We start from the raw sequence: 17735 nt of genomic DNA on the forward strand, positions 1-17735 counted from the left end.
CCCTGATATTATTGTCATCTAACAAATGGGAAGGTGGAGGAACACAGAAGTGTAGTGCCTTGGCTGAGACAGTGTGAACCATCTGGAACATGCCCAGACTCTCGGACACCATGTACAACCAATTCTTAACCCAGTGACATTGGGTATGTAGGAAAATGATGTTTCCAGCTGATGTAACCCCACAGCCCTGGAACCATGTCTTTTAACATATTCCACAGTGTGCCTTTCAAAGGTGAGTCAGTAAAAAAAAAAAAAAAAAAAAGATGTTGATGAAGTTATTTGTCAGGGATTCATTCACTCTGTTCATTTAGTGCCTAACAAATAATTACACAGCCCCTGCCAACTGAGCTGCTTGGAATAAGATGCAGAGCAGGGACACCACCCGTGTTCTGCAGAGTTTACAGTCTTCTGGGGGAGACAGAGTTCATCAAATTGTCACCAAATAAAAATAAAATAACAACGGTGACAAGTGTGATGAATGATAAGCCCCCTGCAGATACATCATCCTCGACATGGAAGGGAGGAACGCAGCCCTGAGGAGACGCGAACAGGACTGCACCAGGCAGAGGGAGGGTCACGTACAAAGGCCCCATGGAAAGAGGAAGAGGTACAGATTGGGGGAACAAGGCAAAGCCTACGATTGCGGGAGCCCAGAAATACAGGAAAGAGTCCTGTGCAGTGAAAGATAGACAGGAGCCTGACTTGAACTTCTGAGGCTGAAACACACAGCGACGTTTCTCTGTGATATACTTGGCAAATGAATCTGTTGCACAGAGTACATGGGATTGTCCTGGCAGTTACAACTCTCTTCACCTCTTTATGCCTCACTTACCAGCAATTAAATTCAAATCCCTTCTCTATTTACCTATTCACTTATTTAAAATATTTATCACTGGAAAGGGGCGGCTGGCAGTTCCTCCTTCTTTGTTTGCAACGGTGACCTCAGGAAGAAAGCTCAGAGGTTCTGACACACACAGCCTCCCCGTTGGATTCTGTGGTAGACCAGGGAGGGTGTGGGTCCAGCCTGCTAGAAAGATGCTTGCTGCTGTTTACTTTTCAAGCGCATGAAACCAGACACTGAAACTGTTCATTAAAAATTCCTATGTTCAAGCAGACAAAGAAAAATCATTTCAGAAGCTCTGTAATGAATGTACAAGTGGGTACAGGTTTTCTTGTCAAACACAATAATCATGAGTAAATGCAAACAGATGCTGCTTATATTTGATTTTTGTGTTTAATTGAAGCATGCTGACAGCTGCCTCTGGCCTGCCACCTCTTTGGATTGGGAGATCTGGCCTTTCCTCGGTGAAACCCTCTGGGAAGGGTGAAATGTGTAGATAGGCAGAGCATCCAGTCCAGGAATAAGAAATTTGGAAGTAATGAAGACACACGCATGGGTTCTTCCACATGATCGGTCATACGACAGTACAGCCAGGATCTAGTGGAGGGCTCAGGAAGTAGTCCTACTTTACAGAAGTTAGGACAGGTTTGTATTTTATACACAAGAAATTGGAATGGGAGAGGATAGCTCTTCACTGCTGTTATGTGATAGAACTGGGATGCTGATCAGGTCTTCAGAACTTAGGTGGAAAATGTTTCCTTGATTCCATGAGCTGTTCCTCCATTTCACCTGTGATGTACATCCAACTGCAAGACACAGTGTACCAACAGCATGCTCAACGCTGTATGGATCATCAGTGCCAGAAGGAGAGCAAGGCAGTAGTCTCTAGGCAAAGATGCTTCCAATCAGGAGGGTGGATAGGTACAGTGATAGAAGTGAAGCTCCATTGTGATCCAACAGCACCTTTTGAAGTTCCAAAGGGAGCAGAACATTTTGCCAAACTGGTATGGCCAGGTAGGAATGTGCGGTCTCTATCTCCTTATTGAACTGTGACCCATGGCTAATGTGTTTATAATGAAGCAGTGTCACATAAGTAACATTGGAAGGGGGAGGAACATAGGGTTTCTTCATTTTACTGCAAAGGAATAAACAAATAAATTATAGTCTATTTTTACCATATTTTCCCAAAAGACTGGAGCTTATAACCTAGGTAGTAGAAAGGATATTGTCTTTTTTAAAAATTTAAATATATTTTTAGTTGTAGATGGATACAACTTATTTATTTATTTATTTATTCATTTATTCATTTATTTATTTAATGTGGTGCTGAGGATCAAACCCTGGGCTTCATACTTGCTAGGCAAATGCTCTACTCCTGAGCTACAACCCTAACCCACAAAGATATTATCTTAAAGTAAGAAACAGTTCTTTTACTTTGAACACATTTAGCTTCATGAAAACACATTTTCCTTGTTTTCTCCAATTGGATGCAAACAATGAAAACCAAGGCATGGACCTGCCCACGGTGTTTTCTCACCAGTGTGGAGAGGCTGCCAACGTTAGGGGAGATGGCTGAACCAGACATCATAAAGCTAAACCAGTCAAAGCGTCAACTTTCAAGTATCAAGATCCTCCTCTTTGCTAGTCTTTTCAAGATAATCGGACACGTGACTTTGGATTTCCTTCATTTCCAGATGGGTAACAGGCAGATTATCGCCCTGCTTAAACCCTGGCATTGAGAATTGTGTCAAGACACTCCTGGAGGTGCTTCCACGACCTCAGTGACTTGAGCTGGTAGGGGGACAGCAAGCCCTGTGGTGGCACCTTTCTGTAGTCTCACTTGAGAAGCTGGAAGCAATTCTCCACAAAGGTAGATTCAGGGGCCAAGCACCTGACTTAGACTCTTAGGCTAGAATGAAGGGATTTGATTCTGCCCACCCTACCATCCAGCCTGATCTTGATGACCCTGTGAATTTCATTCTTTCTATTTTCAAAATTCTCCCTAAAATCTCACTGTGTTTTAAGCATTCTCACCACAAAAATAAATACATGAATATGTTAATAAGTGTATACATATGTTAATGTGCAATAGTTACTTAGCTCAATTTAGCAATTCCACAATGTATACATATTTCAAAATATCATGTAGTACAAAATAAATGGTATACCATTTTTATTTGTCAATTAAAAAATAAACTGATTTTTAAAAATAAAAAATCACAGCCATTTTACACAGATGGTGTAGACAAGAAAATAATCATCCGACAGGCCTCCTGGTACATTCTCTATAATGTCTTCACCTCTTTTTACATAATTTTTAAAAATCAAGAAAAACATTCAAGGAAATCCTTTCATGATAGTGATATTAGATCTTAAAATTTCCCAGTGTCTTTTGGTATTTAATGGCTGTGTAATATTCCATTATCGGTACACTATAATCTAAGTAATCCCCAATTACTGACTGATCATTAGACTATTTCTGGCTCTCCTTCCTTGTGTGTGTGTGTGTGTGTGTGTGTGTGTGTGTGTGTGTGTGTGTGTGATTATATATGATCATTAGAGACAGTGCTACAGTTTGTATAGTGTTTTGCATCTGTCAAATCATTTCTTTAGTATAAATTCTCAGGAGAAAGATTCCTAGGTCAGAGTAAGCACATCTTTATGATTCTTGTTACAAATCACCACGTTAGAGTTATGCTGATTTTACCCAATGCCTTTAGCATTGGAGTCTTTCAGTTACAGTGTTACCTGACCAGCATTAGGGCATTAGACAAAAATGTTACCTTTTCAGAGTTGCTTTAATTTGCATTTTTGTTACTAGCAGCAATGAACATTTTCCCACATATTCATTTATCTAGGGCTATTTATTAAAATGTTTTAGAGCCACATATGGGGGAGGGAGAAACATCTTAGGGAGGGGCAGAAGACAGCTGTGGAGTCTGTGAATACAACCTGAATTCCTGTGACAAGTGGAGGGGGGGCTGCATATTACATGACTGTCTTCAAGTTAAAAATAAATAGATGGTTGTAACTCTTGTGGCCAAAAGAAACAGACCTCCAAATTAAAAGGGCCCCTTTGCTCACTGGGTCCTCTTTATTGAAAGGCTTCAAGGAGCTCCTGGGAAGCTCAATTTCAGGTCTTTCCAGCTGTTCGAATTAAGACTTTAGAAGGCAAAAAGTAGTTACAAAATGTATAAGGTACACTTGCTCAGTTGTACTTGGGTGTTAATTATCACATTCCCTCAATCGCTGAAAACAGTCGTGCAAGAGAGCATGTTTTAATATTAAATAAACTCAGCCTGAAAGTCTGAGCCCCTTCACTCTGCCGTCTGCCCCATCCACAGCTGACCAGAATCTCCAGCGAGGATGTGAAGCCTGAAGAACTAAACTGGAAAACAGGACTCCAAACTCTCAAGACTCTGGAAGATTTCGACGACGTCTGGTTTCTTATCAGCATGCTAATAATGCCTTTCCTGCTCCCCTCCGCCCCTCCCCTCCAGGGAGGCGTGCAGCCAGGGGTTATATAACTGTGACTTGACACCTTGGCCAAGTTACGCTGGGCTCAGTGAACTGTGGCAGCCCGTTCTCCTTCCCTGCAGGCGCTTGCCAGGGAGGAGCGCCGCAGTTAGAGGATAACTAGATGAGCTTAGCTCTGTGGGCCCCTCTGTGCTCCGGAAATGCTGGGCAGAGGGCCAGGAACTGAAGCAAATGGCTCTCAGGTACCAACTTCAGTCCTAGCACAGCACGCAGTTTCTGGGATCCCGGAGAAGGGTATATATGGCCTCAAAAGCACTGCTGACCATCAAGCTGCCCAGGCTGCTGGGGTGTGCAAGTTCATGGGGAAGGGGCACCAAACACGCTGGGTTCCCTCTCATGTGAAGCAGCGCTAACATAACAAGAGAAAAGGATGTTCTCAAATCCTCCACCCCACCGCGACACAACTACCCACATGGCACCAGCTTGATCAAGACCCCAAGTTACTTCTATGCACTTAAAAACAACAGAATGGCATGGGGGTATACACTTGGCGTGCTGCATGCAAGAGACTCTCCTTTCCTCCTTACAGATTTTGTCATCTTTGATAAGTAACTTAAGGCCTTTAAGTCTCAGGAACCCCATCTATGACATAGGGATGATAATAGAACCCATGGGGCCTTCTATGGTGCACCCCTTATCCCAGCAGCTGAGAGGCAGAGCAGGAAGTTTCCAAGTTCGAAGCTGCCCTCAGCAACTTAACCACACCTTAAGCAACTTAGTGAGACCCAGTCTCTAAATAAAAAATAAAAAGGGATGGGGATTTGGCTCAGTGGTTAACTGACTCCCAGAGTTCAATCCCCAGTACAATCTCCTCTCACCCCACCAAAAAAAAAAAAAAAAAAACCCTAAGGTGAGAGAATACAATGAGGAATGGAAGAGAAACCCTTGAAAGATTGCAAGACCCATGGTTAAGGGCAAACTAAACCCTGCTTTTATCACTGCACTTTTTCTTGTGTCTTATCCCCTTTCTAGACTGGGCAGCACTGGCATGTATCGACCATGTCTACTTCATTGCAGTATCGCTAGGATCTTGCACAGTTCCCCCCAAAAAACTGTCAATAAATTTGGTGAATGCAATAAGTTTGGTGAATGTGGATCACATAGATGGAGGAGTGTGGGGTTTTTTTGTATTTCAATATTTTTTTTTCAATTTCAGTTTTGGGGGCCAGTGTCATAATACCTCACTCTCTTCACCCATCAAGCAAACAGTTTTGAGTTTATTAAATGAAAATGAGAATTAAACAGTTTTTGTTTTAAAATAGTTTCTCACGTGCAACATCAAATAAAACCAAATTACTAATTGAACAGTGATGCTAGCTGGAAGTAACTACCTGAAGTGAACCATGCCTCAGAGTTCTGCAGATGGTTCTGACAAGGAGCCAAGCTTGAGATCCACTGGGTAGACTTTTCCACTCCCAGCATGGCAATAGAAATTTTTTTTCTCTTTTTATGTATCTTTAAATTCTTATATTCATTTTGGCTCAGCTAAAACTCCTCCCACCAAACACCTTTTCAAGGATGTTCTATAAAGTATTTCTCCTCCATTTGTGAGATGTGTAATTGCTGGAAACTCTGGCAAGTCTGGGAAAACACGTTCCAAATGTTTTCAGTGAGGGAAGGCTGAATCCGGCTGAAATCCAAATGTCACCACCCTTCAAACTGAGTCCATCCTCCTTAGCACTTAGGAATCGCAAAGATAATTCCTCCCAGGTCTCAATTGATGATGCAGTGACGTTTTAGTCGATGAAAAGAATGTCAGCGCTTATCAGGTTAAGGCAGTTCCTGGGGCAAAAGTAGAACATTTTTGAGGTCATTGGAGGCTCCATTGCTAGAACTGTCTTGAGGAAAACCATGTAGGGTTTGCTACAAAGGAACCACGTTGGATTTTTTTAAAGGAAATGTGGAATCCTAACATTAGTCAATAGGTTTATATACTGAAAGGTTACAAAATGTGTTGGCTTGTTATTTATTTTCCTGTGTCAAACAGCATTCCCCCACTCAATGGCTGCAGGTGTAGTGAGCAGCCTGGATTGTCCATGGCAGAGCTAAGCTGGTAAACCCAAACCTGCGCTCAGGGATTCCTGTTAGAAGAAGGTGTGTTGAATTGACCTGGGTATTTTGATGTCTCATCAGTGAGTCTGATCTGCACTCCTTTGAGCTGTGCTGAAGGAAAGTAAACCCTTGAGGCCAGAAAACCCAGGATTCAAAGAGGTAGCAGAGGGCTGAAATTAGGAGAGGAGGTGATAACAACTCCAAGGAAACAATTAGTCTCAGCCCCTGTCCCTGGGATAGGGTCTCAGCAATTTTTTTTTGAACAAGGAAAGTCAGATGACTTTCTCCTCACTGTGCACAGGAATTCAAATTGCTCATCTCTTCACTGAGTACAGTCCATCTAGGCTTGAAATGAGTCATTCATGCTCCCCACCTGAACGTTCTCATCTATAAAATGGGATTAATTCCTACCTCACACAGTGTTGGAAGGGAGAATTGATTAATTAATGTTTACAATCTGCTTTGAACTTAAAAAGGATTCCCTAGAAGTTGTTATTAAGTCTATATCGTTTTTTACTTTGAGTTCCAGGGTGTGTCTAAACCTGAAACTCAAAGGAAACCTCACAGTTTGTCACAGCCCCAGAGGGAGGTAAAATGTAATAGGATTAATGCAAATGCCCTGAAAATGCCCACCCTTGAACCAGTAGGGATCCCGGAGTGAGAGGAAATAAGGAGTAGCCATCTTTCTCAGGAAGAAGCCAGATACAGCTGAGGAGGGGTTAGGGCAGGAAGCAGCTCTTTACTAAAGAGAGCCGTCAGGTCTCATACAATTCAGTGCTTGACCCCTCTGCCTTCATTAAGTTCCCAAAGAAGCCAAGTCTTCCAGGCAGAGGGATTTGCAAGTAAGGTGTTAAAGCCTGCTCAATATGATTTAACTTGTAGCTCTGTTCATTTCTCCTGATGTTTCTCAGGAACAAGACAGTCAAATACCATTGTCTGCAAGCAGGTAACTAACTGGGCTGCGCCATGAGTTACATTTGACATATAAGCTAAGGTAAAGTATGTCAGAGAGCACCTCAAGGGCCAGTGGCTTTTTGGAGCTGGGGATATTTAACCCTTTTGTTTGCACAGGGAAAGAAAGGTCCTTCTGCATGAGAGACAAAAAAATCATAATAACCTAATTTTATTAGGGAACCATTGTAACTGGTAAAGATAACAAACCTGGGCCCAGTTTTTCACAAAGCCAGATCAAAAATTATTAACCACATTGATCTGTGAACACTGACCATTCCCACTAAATGTGGTTGGGATAATTGTTTCTTACTGAAGAAGCAACTACCTGTGATATGTATCGATAGCAGGCCTGCACAGTTGCATTAGATTTTTCTTGCTGGAGGCTATGGTTTGAGTTTTAAGTCGATTGAGTCTATACAACAGAAGCTCGTATTGACTATTGGATTAAACAGCAAGTCAATTTATTTCTCTGGGTTCAATATTCAAGGATGCAAGAGAGCAAAGAGATCCTCCAGATGTGCTTTTGTGAGGCAGTGGTAACCCACTTACATTGTGATGCTTTTTAAGCCATTTGAAATAGTATTTGCACACCCCTTGCTCAGCAGTTCAATATGCACCTTGACTATAGATATTTGACTCATCCCCTGTGCGGTTTCATTCTGGGTTCTCCGAAGTCGTTATTAGAGGTGAGCACCTGGACTCGGCTGTATGAGGGGGCTCTTGCCACCTCGCCTCTTAGAGTAAATGCCTGCTCTGCTGAGTAAGGATGTTTAAGTGAAGGTGTAATCCACCTGAGGACTGCAGTGCACCATGATGGGGAGCAGGAAATGCAATTTTAATTTCTCTCCCACAAATGATCAAATTTAGGTAGTAGCTATTTTAGCATCTTAATATCAAGTGGGACTAGGTAGGGTTATGCTGTTTGAGAACTAGAAGTGATGAAGTGGGTACTCATTAAATATTTCAGTTGAATCAAGCTTAACTTAGATGGTGATACTAAGATACAGAGAGGCAAGATGATTTGCCAAAGGTCACACAGTGGGTTTGTGCCACGCTGAGACTTCAACAGGGTCTCCTTATATGTAGGCCAGTGAGTTTTCCACGCTATCACGAGGCATCTCCTTGTGATTTCTGTGTATCTGTGTTTTCTCTTGAGCTATTGTCATGGGTTTTGTTTTTAGCTTTTCACTTAACTAATTAAATAATCATTTGTTAAAACTGAACTACATAAAGTCTTTTCCTGTGTTTTATGCTGTTGTTTATTTGAGCTATGTCACAAAGAATCCACCTCAGTGTTTTAGAATATGAGGACTTCTTGTCAGGACTAACAACATGCACTCATTTGTGTTTATTCAGCACCTATTATTAACGAGGCTCTGCTCTAGGTATTAGGGATATATCAGCAAAGATAGACAAATATCTAAGCCTTGGAGAAATTTATATTCCTGCAAGGAGAAGACAGAGAATTGGCAATAAATGTAAGAAATAAGTTAATTATATAGCACATTAGAAGGTGATAAGTGCTAAGGGGAAATGGAAAAGTGGGCCAGGAGAGAAGGCAGGTTGCAGGTTTAAATAGCGTGGTCAGGGCAGGACTGCATACATCCAGCGACAGTAATTGCACTGTTATTGATGCAGTGTCTAGACAGTGGTAGCTACAGATAAAGATCCATAAGAGATTCTTTACAATAACTCCACTATTCCCAAGCAGATCTGGACCCCGACTTGGGGAACCCACATCAGTTGCAAGCATCTTACCCCTTTGGCTGGGGATCTGCACTCCTCTGTGCATCTCACTTTCGTCTGCACTATCTAAAGGGGGCAGAAAAGCGGGTGTATTTCAATAAAGCCTGGTGGTGAGGCCTTTGCTCCTTCCTTAAATTCTCCCCAGCACCCACCTCTCTGTTAGTGCTCAGTAGCTTCTCAGCCCTTCACTCCCCAGCAGGCAGCCTGTGGCCTGTCTAAATGTCCCCACCAAGTTGCCCTTTTCTATTTCCCTCCTCTCCTGAAGACCCTGCTAGGAGACTGCTGAACAGACTAATCCTAGGTGAAAGGGAAGTGACCATACACAGTAACACACACTTCCTAGCTGATGTTTACATTTAAACAAAAAAATCACAATAGCAAGCATATATGTCCCTTTTGATGTGTCACCATTCTTAGCATTTTTTTAATAATAGTAACTCTTTAATAATACTCAAACACAGGAGAAGTAGACTTTCCTTTCTTTTTTTTGTGAGGGTGTACTGGGGACTGAACTCAGGGGCACTCGACCACTGAGCCACATCCCCAGCCCTTTTTTTTTTTTTTATTTTCCATATTTAGAGACAGAGTTTCACTGAGTTGCTTAGGTCCTCACTAAGTTGCTGAGGCTGGCTTTGAACTCGCAATCCTCCTGCCTGGGCCTCCCAAGCTGCTGGGATTACAGGCATATAACACTGTGCCTGGCTGAAATAGACTATTTTTATCTTCAATTTATAGGTAGTGCAATCAAAGCACCAAACAACTTGGCCAAAGTCACATTGTTTTTAAGGGGTACAGCTGAAATTCAAACCCAGGCGGTCCAAGCTTACTTAATGCCTTCACCCAGGAATGTGAATAGGATTCAGCTCTGTTGAATAAGGTAACGACTGCTTAAGGCAGTATTTGGTAATGGGAAATAATTCTATGATTGATTAGCCATGTCTGTCATGGGTTCTGGGCAGGATGGGGAAGTGTCAGCCGGGGGTGTGGCCAATGAGGAAGATACCTTGGGGCTGGTCCCTATTAATTCGTACAGCAAAGTGGACCATCTAATTTTCCAGCTGAGTCCAATTCTTTTGCTTTCATTATGGGCTTTCTTTTTTCCCATAAGTGTAGGAAAAGCAAAGGTGGGAATACAGAGGTTTCTGAAATGTGTCCAATGAGAATGGTGTGGGGGGTAAGAAGAGTAGAGTGGGGGAGAGGCTTGCTCCTGCAAACAGGTCATGGGTCCCTTCACCTCAAACTGGTGGGTTATCCTGGGTGCTATCTAAACTCAATTCTAACTGAGCCAGCAAAATGCCTTCCCCTTCAACAAAGTTTCAGGTTCCCATCGAATTACCGATAAGGACTAAGCCACAAAGTTTGAAGTTGAACTAGTTCACACACAGGCATTGCTGATGTCTGCAGATCTGACGCCTCCTTGGGCACTTGGGGATGGAGGAGATGGAGTCAAAGGGTAGAAGGAGTTGAAGCCTAATGTACCCTTTCCCCCGCCTCATTGTATTCTGTAATGACCCAGCTGTGAACGGATGGGGTGCTTCACAAGACAATTCTTCTATGTCAGTAATTTTAAACCTAAAGAGGTTTGATGTCCCATAAGCATATTCATCTTTCCATGTTTATTAAATTAAGCCCTCCATGAATCTGCAACAACATACTGTTCATTAATAGGAAAAGAGACCATTGTTTCCCCCCAGGGAATATGTTGGCTCAGATGCATTCCAAGGTAGGCATAAACGAAGTGTGTGTGTGTGTGTGTGTGTGTGTGTGTGTGTGTGTGTATGTTTGTACCTTGAGTAGTGGGTAATAAGGGAGCAGCAAATAGCAAAGAGAAAAAGAAGGAACAAAGGTCTTAAAGCTTAGACTAGAAATATCCAAGGATTTTTATCAGAACTAAATTTAAGTACTCCTGGCAGAGTGCCTAGCAAGATATTAGTTTTTAATAAGGCAAAAAAAAAAAAAAGGAACATGCAATTGTCGTGTCTCCATAGGAAGAAAACTGCAGATCTGTTCAGGAGAACCCCCACACAAATTTTAAAATGGCTTACATACAGGAAAATCTGTTTTTTCCTTCCAGCAACATTAACATAGTCAAACAACTGAAGAGAGAATTCTATTAACGAAGTGAGTCCCATCAAGTTAAAGCCTAGCAATACTGCCATCGGGGCTCAGTAGGGAAGCTAATCATTTGCAGCTTGGACCAGAATAATGTGGAAATCCCATCCGTTTGGAGTAATGTCTCTGCTAATGCTGAAGGCAAATCCAGGAAGCTCAATACAAGTGTGGGGAACTTAAGAGGGAAGGGATGAATGAAGAACGAAGAGAGTAAAAGATATTTGGGCAGCCGTGTGATTCATCAGTAGAAACCTTAGAGGTGTGCAGTGTCTTGGGGCCCACTGATCGCTTGTTTCAGGACAACACACTTTCTTCAGAGAACATTACAGTAATAGACTCAAAATATCAGTCACAAAGGAAGTGGAGGAAATGTGTTGAGTAATCATGAATTGATACTATAATTACCCTAAATTTTCAAGTTTCCAGTTAAGGCCAATGGTTGTTTTGTAATAGAATCTAAGGAACATGATTATCATGTGGGTTCAACAAAGAGAAAGCTTTCGTCCTCAATTCTTATGCTGTGCTTTAGGATGAAAATGAGTCTACCGTGGGAGGAGGCAGACTGGAACACTTAGAAAGAGACCGGCAAATGACTTCTGTCCATTCAAAAGTGACAACTGTGGGGTATCTTGGGTCCTTAGTGTAAAGAAAGATGCAGAGCGTGAGAAGTTTGAGGGGCCTCGATGTGGACTCATTTGTTGAGACTCCCATATGCTACTAAGGTTGGTGGCTTAGTGAGGCAGGGCAGTCAGTAGAACAGGGAGAGGAGAGTGGGGCTTTCTCTATGCCCACAGCCATGTGAAGAAGAGTCCTTAGGGAGAAGATCTGCTGGGTGATCCAAGAAGAACATGAAGTCTCTGAGATCCTCCTGAGGCCTTTGTTGAAGAGCTCTCAGCATGAAACCATTGCTGATAAGGACTACGAGGTAGGACATATTCTCAGATGGAGATGTCACCCTATGGGTGCAGTGCTTTTGATGATGACTCTGAAGATTGGCCTTGACATTGATAAGTACTCCATAGACTCATCTGACCCATATACTCTGACAAAAGCCAATCAGTCCAGAGCAATAGCATGGTTAGTTTTTTTTTTTTTTTATATGAAGCACGGAAATGCTCTATTAGAAGTCTGTAGAAGCTTTAGCTGTAGGTGTCAGCCAACCCCTGGACCAAAGGCACATTCTCTCTCATAAGGCCCTCAGCTATGTCCTACCTTAATGGGCTTCATAGTGTAGCGGAATGCTCTTGTTTTATGCCACCCGACATGGCCACATGATATTTCATAAGTGATGAGAATGTTTGATTTGGAGGAAAGATATATTTCAATGAAGTAATTGCTGCTGTCATCAGGTCTTTATTACGCATCAATAAAACATGGGGCACCCACCCCTGAAAAAATCAGAGCTCTTGACCCCTGCACTTGGGAAGCCTCCATACCTGGAGAGTGTAGTGTTGAGTGCGGCTGGGCAAATGACTCTGGCTGTCTCCAGAGCCGATGCTGGCCTGACCTTCTTTGTGTTTTCATGTACTTATCAATGCAACAGCCAGAAGCTGGCCTGAGTTCCTATGTGTGTGTGGACTCTGTTGCCACTGTGTGATCTTCACCAGGTTATTTCTCCTTTCTGGGCCTTACTTCTCTGAGATGGAGAGTTCTCTTGTTTGCTATCCCCACTCCTTTTGTAAGCATAGCTTAATAGGTATCTAGGGTAGTTATTAGAGAAATGGATTCCAAAGTAACTCACTATTGGTGGAGTAAAGTATCACACCAACACAGATTAATGAAATTGACAACTGTGGTTTGGATGATAATGTTCCATTCTTGGGAAACACACACTGAAGTTTTTAGGACTAAAAGATCGAATGGTTCAGAAAACAAATTACAGATATCCATTCAGTGGGAGGAAGGGAGATAGGAAAAATGATAGAAGTAAGTCACTATGAATAATCAAGCCAGCACTGTGCATATCAAGAATATCATTCTTCAGGTCAAAGTTCACCATAGATATTTAAAGCCAAGAGCGTGCGGGAAAGTCCGTGTTCCAGCTTCTGCAGACTTGTCAAAATGGATCAAGGCTTCATCCATCTCATCCCCAACCTTCAGGTGCAAATGAGCTGTCAAGGGAAGTTGTCAGAGAGCAAGACAGAGCTCTTTCCTTAGAGGCCAGAGAGTCTGGGTCTTCCATTTTAGTCAAAGGAAGCTAAATAGAACTTGCAACCCAAAAGACATAATGATCCACCCCGTGGTAATAAAGCAGCCCTGGAAAACTCCCTAGAGGGATTAATCTTAATCGGCAATTAAGATAAAGTCCAGGCACATGCTAATCCAGGGCTTAATCGGGGACATTTTAATGTGCTGCTGTAGTGTGGATGTAAGACTGGGATTCCACTAATTGAGCCTGGAATGTGAGTGTGAGGAGGAGGAATCACAGAGCATGGATGGCCTGCAGATGCAGCAATGAAATGGGGTTTGGCAGGAATGTTGGGCAGTGTTGGCTAGAATGAACCCCAGATGTGGCTTAAGGCATGCAGGTAAATGGAACCCCACCACCACCACACACACACACGTACACACACACACACACACACACACACACACACACACGCTGCATCTTTATGGCAATGCAACAAGAGCAAAAGAAAAAAACAAGTTCCTAAGTGATGTACAGCAGACTCTGTGCCTGCTTTGAAAGCCCTGCTTCATGAGATGAGTATCCACACAGGTAGGGGAACCGGATGTGTGAAAGCAAAATTCAAAAGAAACAAAACAAAAAAAAATTAAGTGTTTTCAAAGAAAGGTAAAACCTTCCTTCAGGTCAAGTAAGAATCTTCAGTCTAGCAGAAATAGATATATTTCAGTGAAATAGGTATTGCTATAATGGAACATCCAAAATATGCAATGATGCTCCCATGGTAATAAAGCAGTCCTAGAAAACTCGCTAGAGGGATTAATATGCATCATTACTCTGTTGTTACCCTCCTAGAAAGTTTTTTTTCCTGCATATTTCTAAAATGCAGGCCACTGTGCAATATAGTTTTTAAGTGTAAATTCCCAGTGTCCAGGACATAGTACCCTGGGTTAGCAGTGCCACCTGCTCACCAGCTGGTTTTGTCTTCAATGATATCATTGTTAAGTTCCACCTTGTTAGCCGTGATTCTAAGAACGGATGCTGGCACTAGCCTTGAAATTCTCACTAGAAATCCAAGCATCTGGCTTAAGAAGCATACACTTCAGAGAAGCTTATGTTTTTGTCCTCATCACTATTACACTTCAGCCATGGGCTACCTACGTTTTCTCCAAGATTACCTGCATCCTCATGACTCTTAGAGGTAGGTAGGTATGTACTAGGCCCTTTGTCCAGATGCTCACCCACATATGATCAGACTTTGCATTATTCACAAATCTATGAGAAATGAATCTGACTCCCAAACTTCTAATCACTTGTGTGACTGTGTGAGTATGTGTAGACCTCCCTGTGTTCACGTGGTGGAGGAGGCATCAAGCATTCCCTCAGAGCAAGAAAGCAAGATGAGAAAGCTGCTGCTACAGAAAGGAGCAGCTCAGTGACAATCAATAGTCCCCCTTTAGTTCAGTAGAAACCTTGTGAGTATCAACTGTGTGAAAGGCCTCATGCTAGACTCTGAGCATCACAGAAGAGGCCAGAAGGCCAGATGTGAGTCTTGTGTCCTCTTAGAAAGTTGCAGTATTCAGGGCAAATGATAATTGAAGCCCCCAGAAAGAATGTGAGGGGTGCCCATGAGTGCTCCAGACAGAAGGAATTCTCTGATCTTGAAGGAGTAAGACCTTACTTTCAGCTGGGTGTTGGGAAAGGCTTCCCTGAAGAGGCAGTCTGGAATGAGAATGATCCAGAGAGAAAGAAGGCAAGCTGGCCTTCCAGAGAGAAATAACCCACACTCAGTGTAGGGGGGCGGGGATGTTGGGGAGAAGCACATACAGTGGGAAACAAGGCTTAAAGCAAAAGTTAGTGCCAGGCACAGTGGCACATAACTGCAGTTTCATCAACTCAGGAGGCTGAAACAAGGGAATATAAGTTCAAGTCCAGCCTCAGCAACTTAATGAGACCCTGTTTAAAAAAATAAAATAAGGGCAGGGATGCAGTTCAGTGATAGAGCATCACTCAGTTCAATCCCTAATACCACAAGAGAAAAAGAGGGGAGGCGGGCGGAGTCAGTATGTAGAGGGCCAGAAGTCCTGCTTCTTGTCAAAACCTGTCTCTGTTTTTACTGTGCATAGGTAGGCAGATTTTGAAAATAGAAATATACTGAATACACAGTTAGATTTGAATTCTAAATAAACAAAGGGTAATCTTTAATATAAGTATGTACCAAATAATGCATTGGACATACACAAATTTTATTTGTTTATCTGAAATTCAAATCTAACTGGGCTTCTTATATTTTTATGGCAACCCTCATTGTGGAGCTCTTGAAGACTTTGGAGTACAAAAGTCCACTAAAGATAAATCTCTTCCCCAAAAGGAGCCTAAGAATTGTACATAAAACTGTGAGGCCTCACTTGCCTTATGCTTTCCTTTATGGGAAAGCACGGTGGAAATTTCATGCCCCATCTCAGGGATTCCCTGTAACTGAAATGCACAAATTACCTGGTTACAGGATATGAGCTTAACTTGAACCAGGAATTTAACAATGTCACAAATGAAGCAGTTGTCCCTGGGAAGGCTGGTTAGTGCAGAGCTGAATTGGGCTTTGAAAGCATTTCTTACAATCCCCTAACTTCTAGGCTTTTGACACCTGCCTGTGTGTGCTGGTCAGTCAAGAGACACAAAGGGGGATCAGACATCATAGGCATGACATAAAAAGGCTAATAGGACACTTATATTAGACCTCTACAATTTTCATTAGAATCCTTTTTTTCTCCGAGGAAACAAGTAAAGTGTTTGAACCTTTGTAGTTTTTAGAATTTAAATGGGCAGCATTCAGAAACAAAAAGCCCTTTTACGAAGGTGTAAATTGTGCCTTTTTAAAATGACTTTTCTTCCCCAGCCTGGTACCCCACAGTAATGAACACTCCTACCCAATCAAAATATGAAAACAAAATTGGAGCTGTGTCAGCAACTTGGCTGCAAATAAAACTCAAAACAGGTTATAGCACATGCTAGGAATACAAAATCAGGTTAGAAATAATGCTTCAGCTGTGAGTTCTTCAGGCTGCGGAAATAATAGAGCATAATTTAGTAGAAGAGGAACGAGGGAGTCAGCATACACAGGAAAAATGAAAGAAGCAAGAAAAATGCAAGGGGTAGAAAACAGGGGTGGAGGAAATTGGAGGAGGACAATGGGTGACAATCATTAGAGGAAAAGCAATCTTCGTCTGGTCAGAGAAGGTCCTGGAACATAGAGGGTGGACTGGCTGGGTCTACTGCTCCTCATTCTGATTTTTCAAAGTGATTCCAAATGGGCATCAGAAACACAAGCCCAGAGCATGGGCATTCATAGCATCAATGTTTGACTTTCTAGACTCTTCTGTCAAGACCAGGGTGAATGATCCACTGAGAACTCAGCAATCTTTGGTTACCCGGTGAATAGAACATTCAACAGTGTGTTTTATGAGTTCAAAAGTATCCCTTAAACTCTAACCAAATTTATGGTGCAGTTCTGTAATCACCTTGGCTTACGGGTACAGATGTCAGCTCAAAAGGTTCAACTAAATGGGTGTTGGTTTTTTTTCCACCCAATTTCATCAATATATTGCTGGTCCTCATTCCCCCGACCCCATGAGAATACCTAAGCCTGCAGAATACTGGTGAGACAAAAATAGTGAGCAAGCTTTCTGCTTCACATTGTGTTTGCAAGAGACTTATCCAGACAGTTATCTCAATTAGTAATTAGCACATTAACTTTCATTCTAACTCAATTAAAGGGTATTTTTCTTAAATATTTATCATGAAAGCTAATTTCCCTTTGTATATTTCTTCCCGGAGCTAACAGTCAAGAACCTGTGATTATGGGGAAAGTATAGCCTTTTTCTAGTCTCTGTTCACACCAGGAAAAATAATTCAAAAAACGTGATCTCTGCCACGCGCCCATCTTAAATAGGGCACTGTTGCCCGACTACGATGACTGAAGTTTCGCAGGCTGTCTTCATGTCCACATTTTAGAAATAACCACACAGACAGTGCACGTTCAGTGAAGACGTGTTAGAAATGAGAAATGAAAATGTGCCGACGGAAACTGCCCTTAACCTAGGACAGCCTCCACTCTGGGACCTCTTTTGAGTAATCATTTTGTGAGAAGATACCTTTCTTACCTTTGTTAATTCATTGCCAATCAGCTCCTCCCTCCTACCTGGTCAGTCCTTTCTCGTTGTGAGTTGTGACCACGGGATGAGTTCACTAAAGAATAAAGATCCATTTTATCAGGCCAGCCCTTCACCTGTCAGTGCCTCTGCTCTTGGTTTTGCCATTTAAGACTCAGTGTTGTGAGACAGATTCCAAGCTTTGGCCTCTGGTTTGCCT

At 42.3% G+C, this 17735-nt stretch overlaps 1 protein-coding gene and 1 long non-coding RNA gene across 3 annotated transcripts in view; one reads left to right on the forward strand and one right to left on the reverse strand.

The window, feature by feature from the left end:
• Positions 1-17735, forward strand: part of Rora (RAR related orphan receptor A) — a 671520-nt gene that overhangs the window by 397504 nt on the left and 256281 nt on the right. The gene's annotated exons all lie outside the window — the stretch shown is intronic.
• On the reverse strand, positions 1213-17694 carry LOC144377726 (uncharacterized). 2 transcript variants are annotated; one of them, XR_013438753.1, is made up of 2 exons: positions 17528-17694; positions 1213-1976 (listed from the first exon to the last, which is right to left on the reverse strand). It is a non-coding gene; the product is annotated as an uncharacterized LOC144377726 (long non-coding RNA). The 2 variants fall into 2 exon arrangements; XR_013438752.1 differs by lacking the exon at positions 1213-1976 and adding an exon at positions 5576-6160.

Source organism: Ictidomys tridecemlineatus, chromosome 5 (genome assembly GCF_052094955.1).
Source record: "Ictidomys tridecemlineatus isolate mIctTri1 chromosome 5, mIctTri1.hap1, whole genome shotgun sequence".
NCBI lineage: Eukaryota > Metazoa > Chordata > Mammalia > Rodentia > Sciuridae > Ictidomys > Ictidomys tridecemlineatus.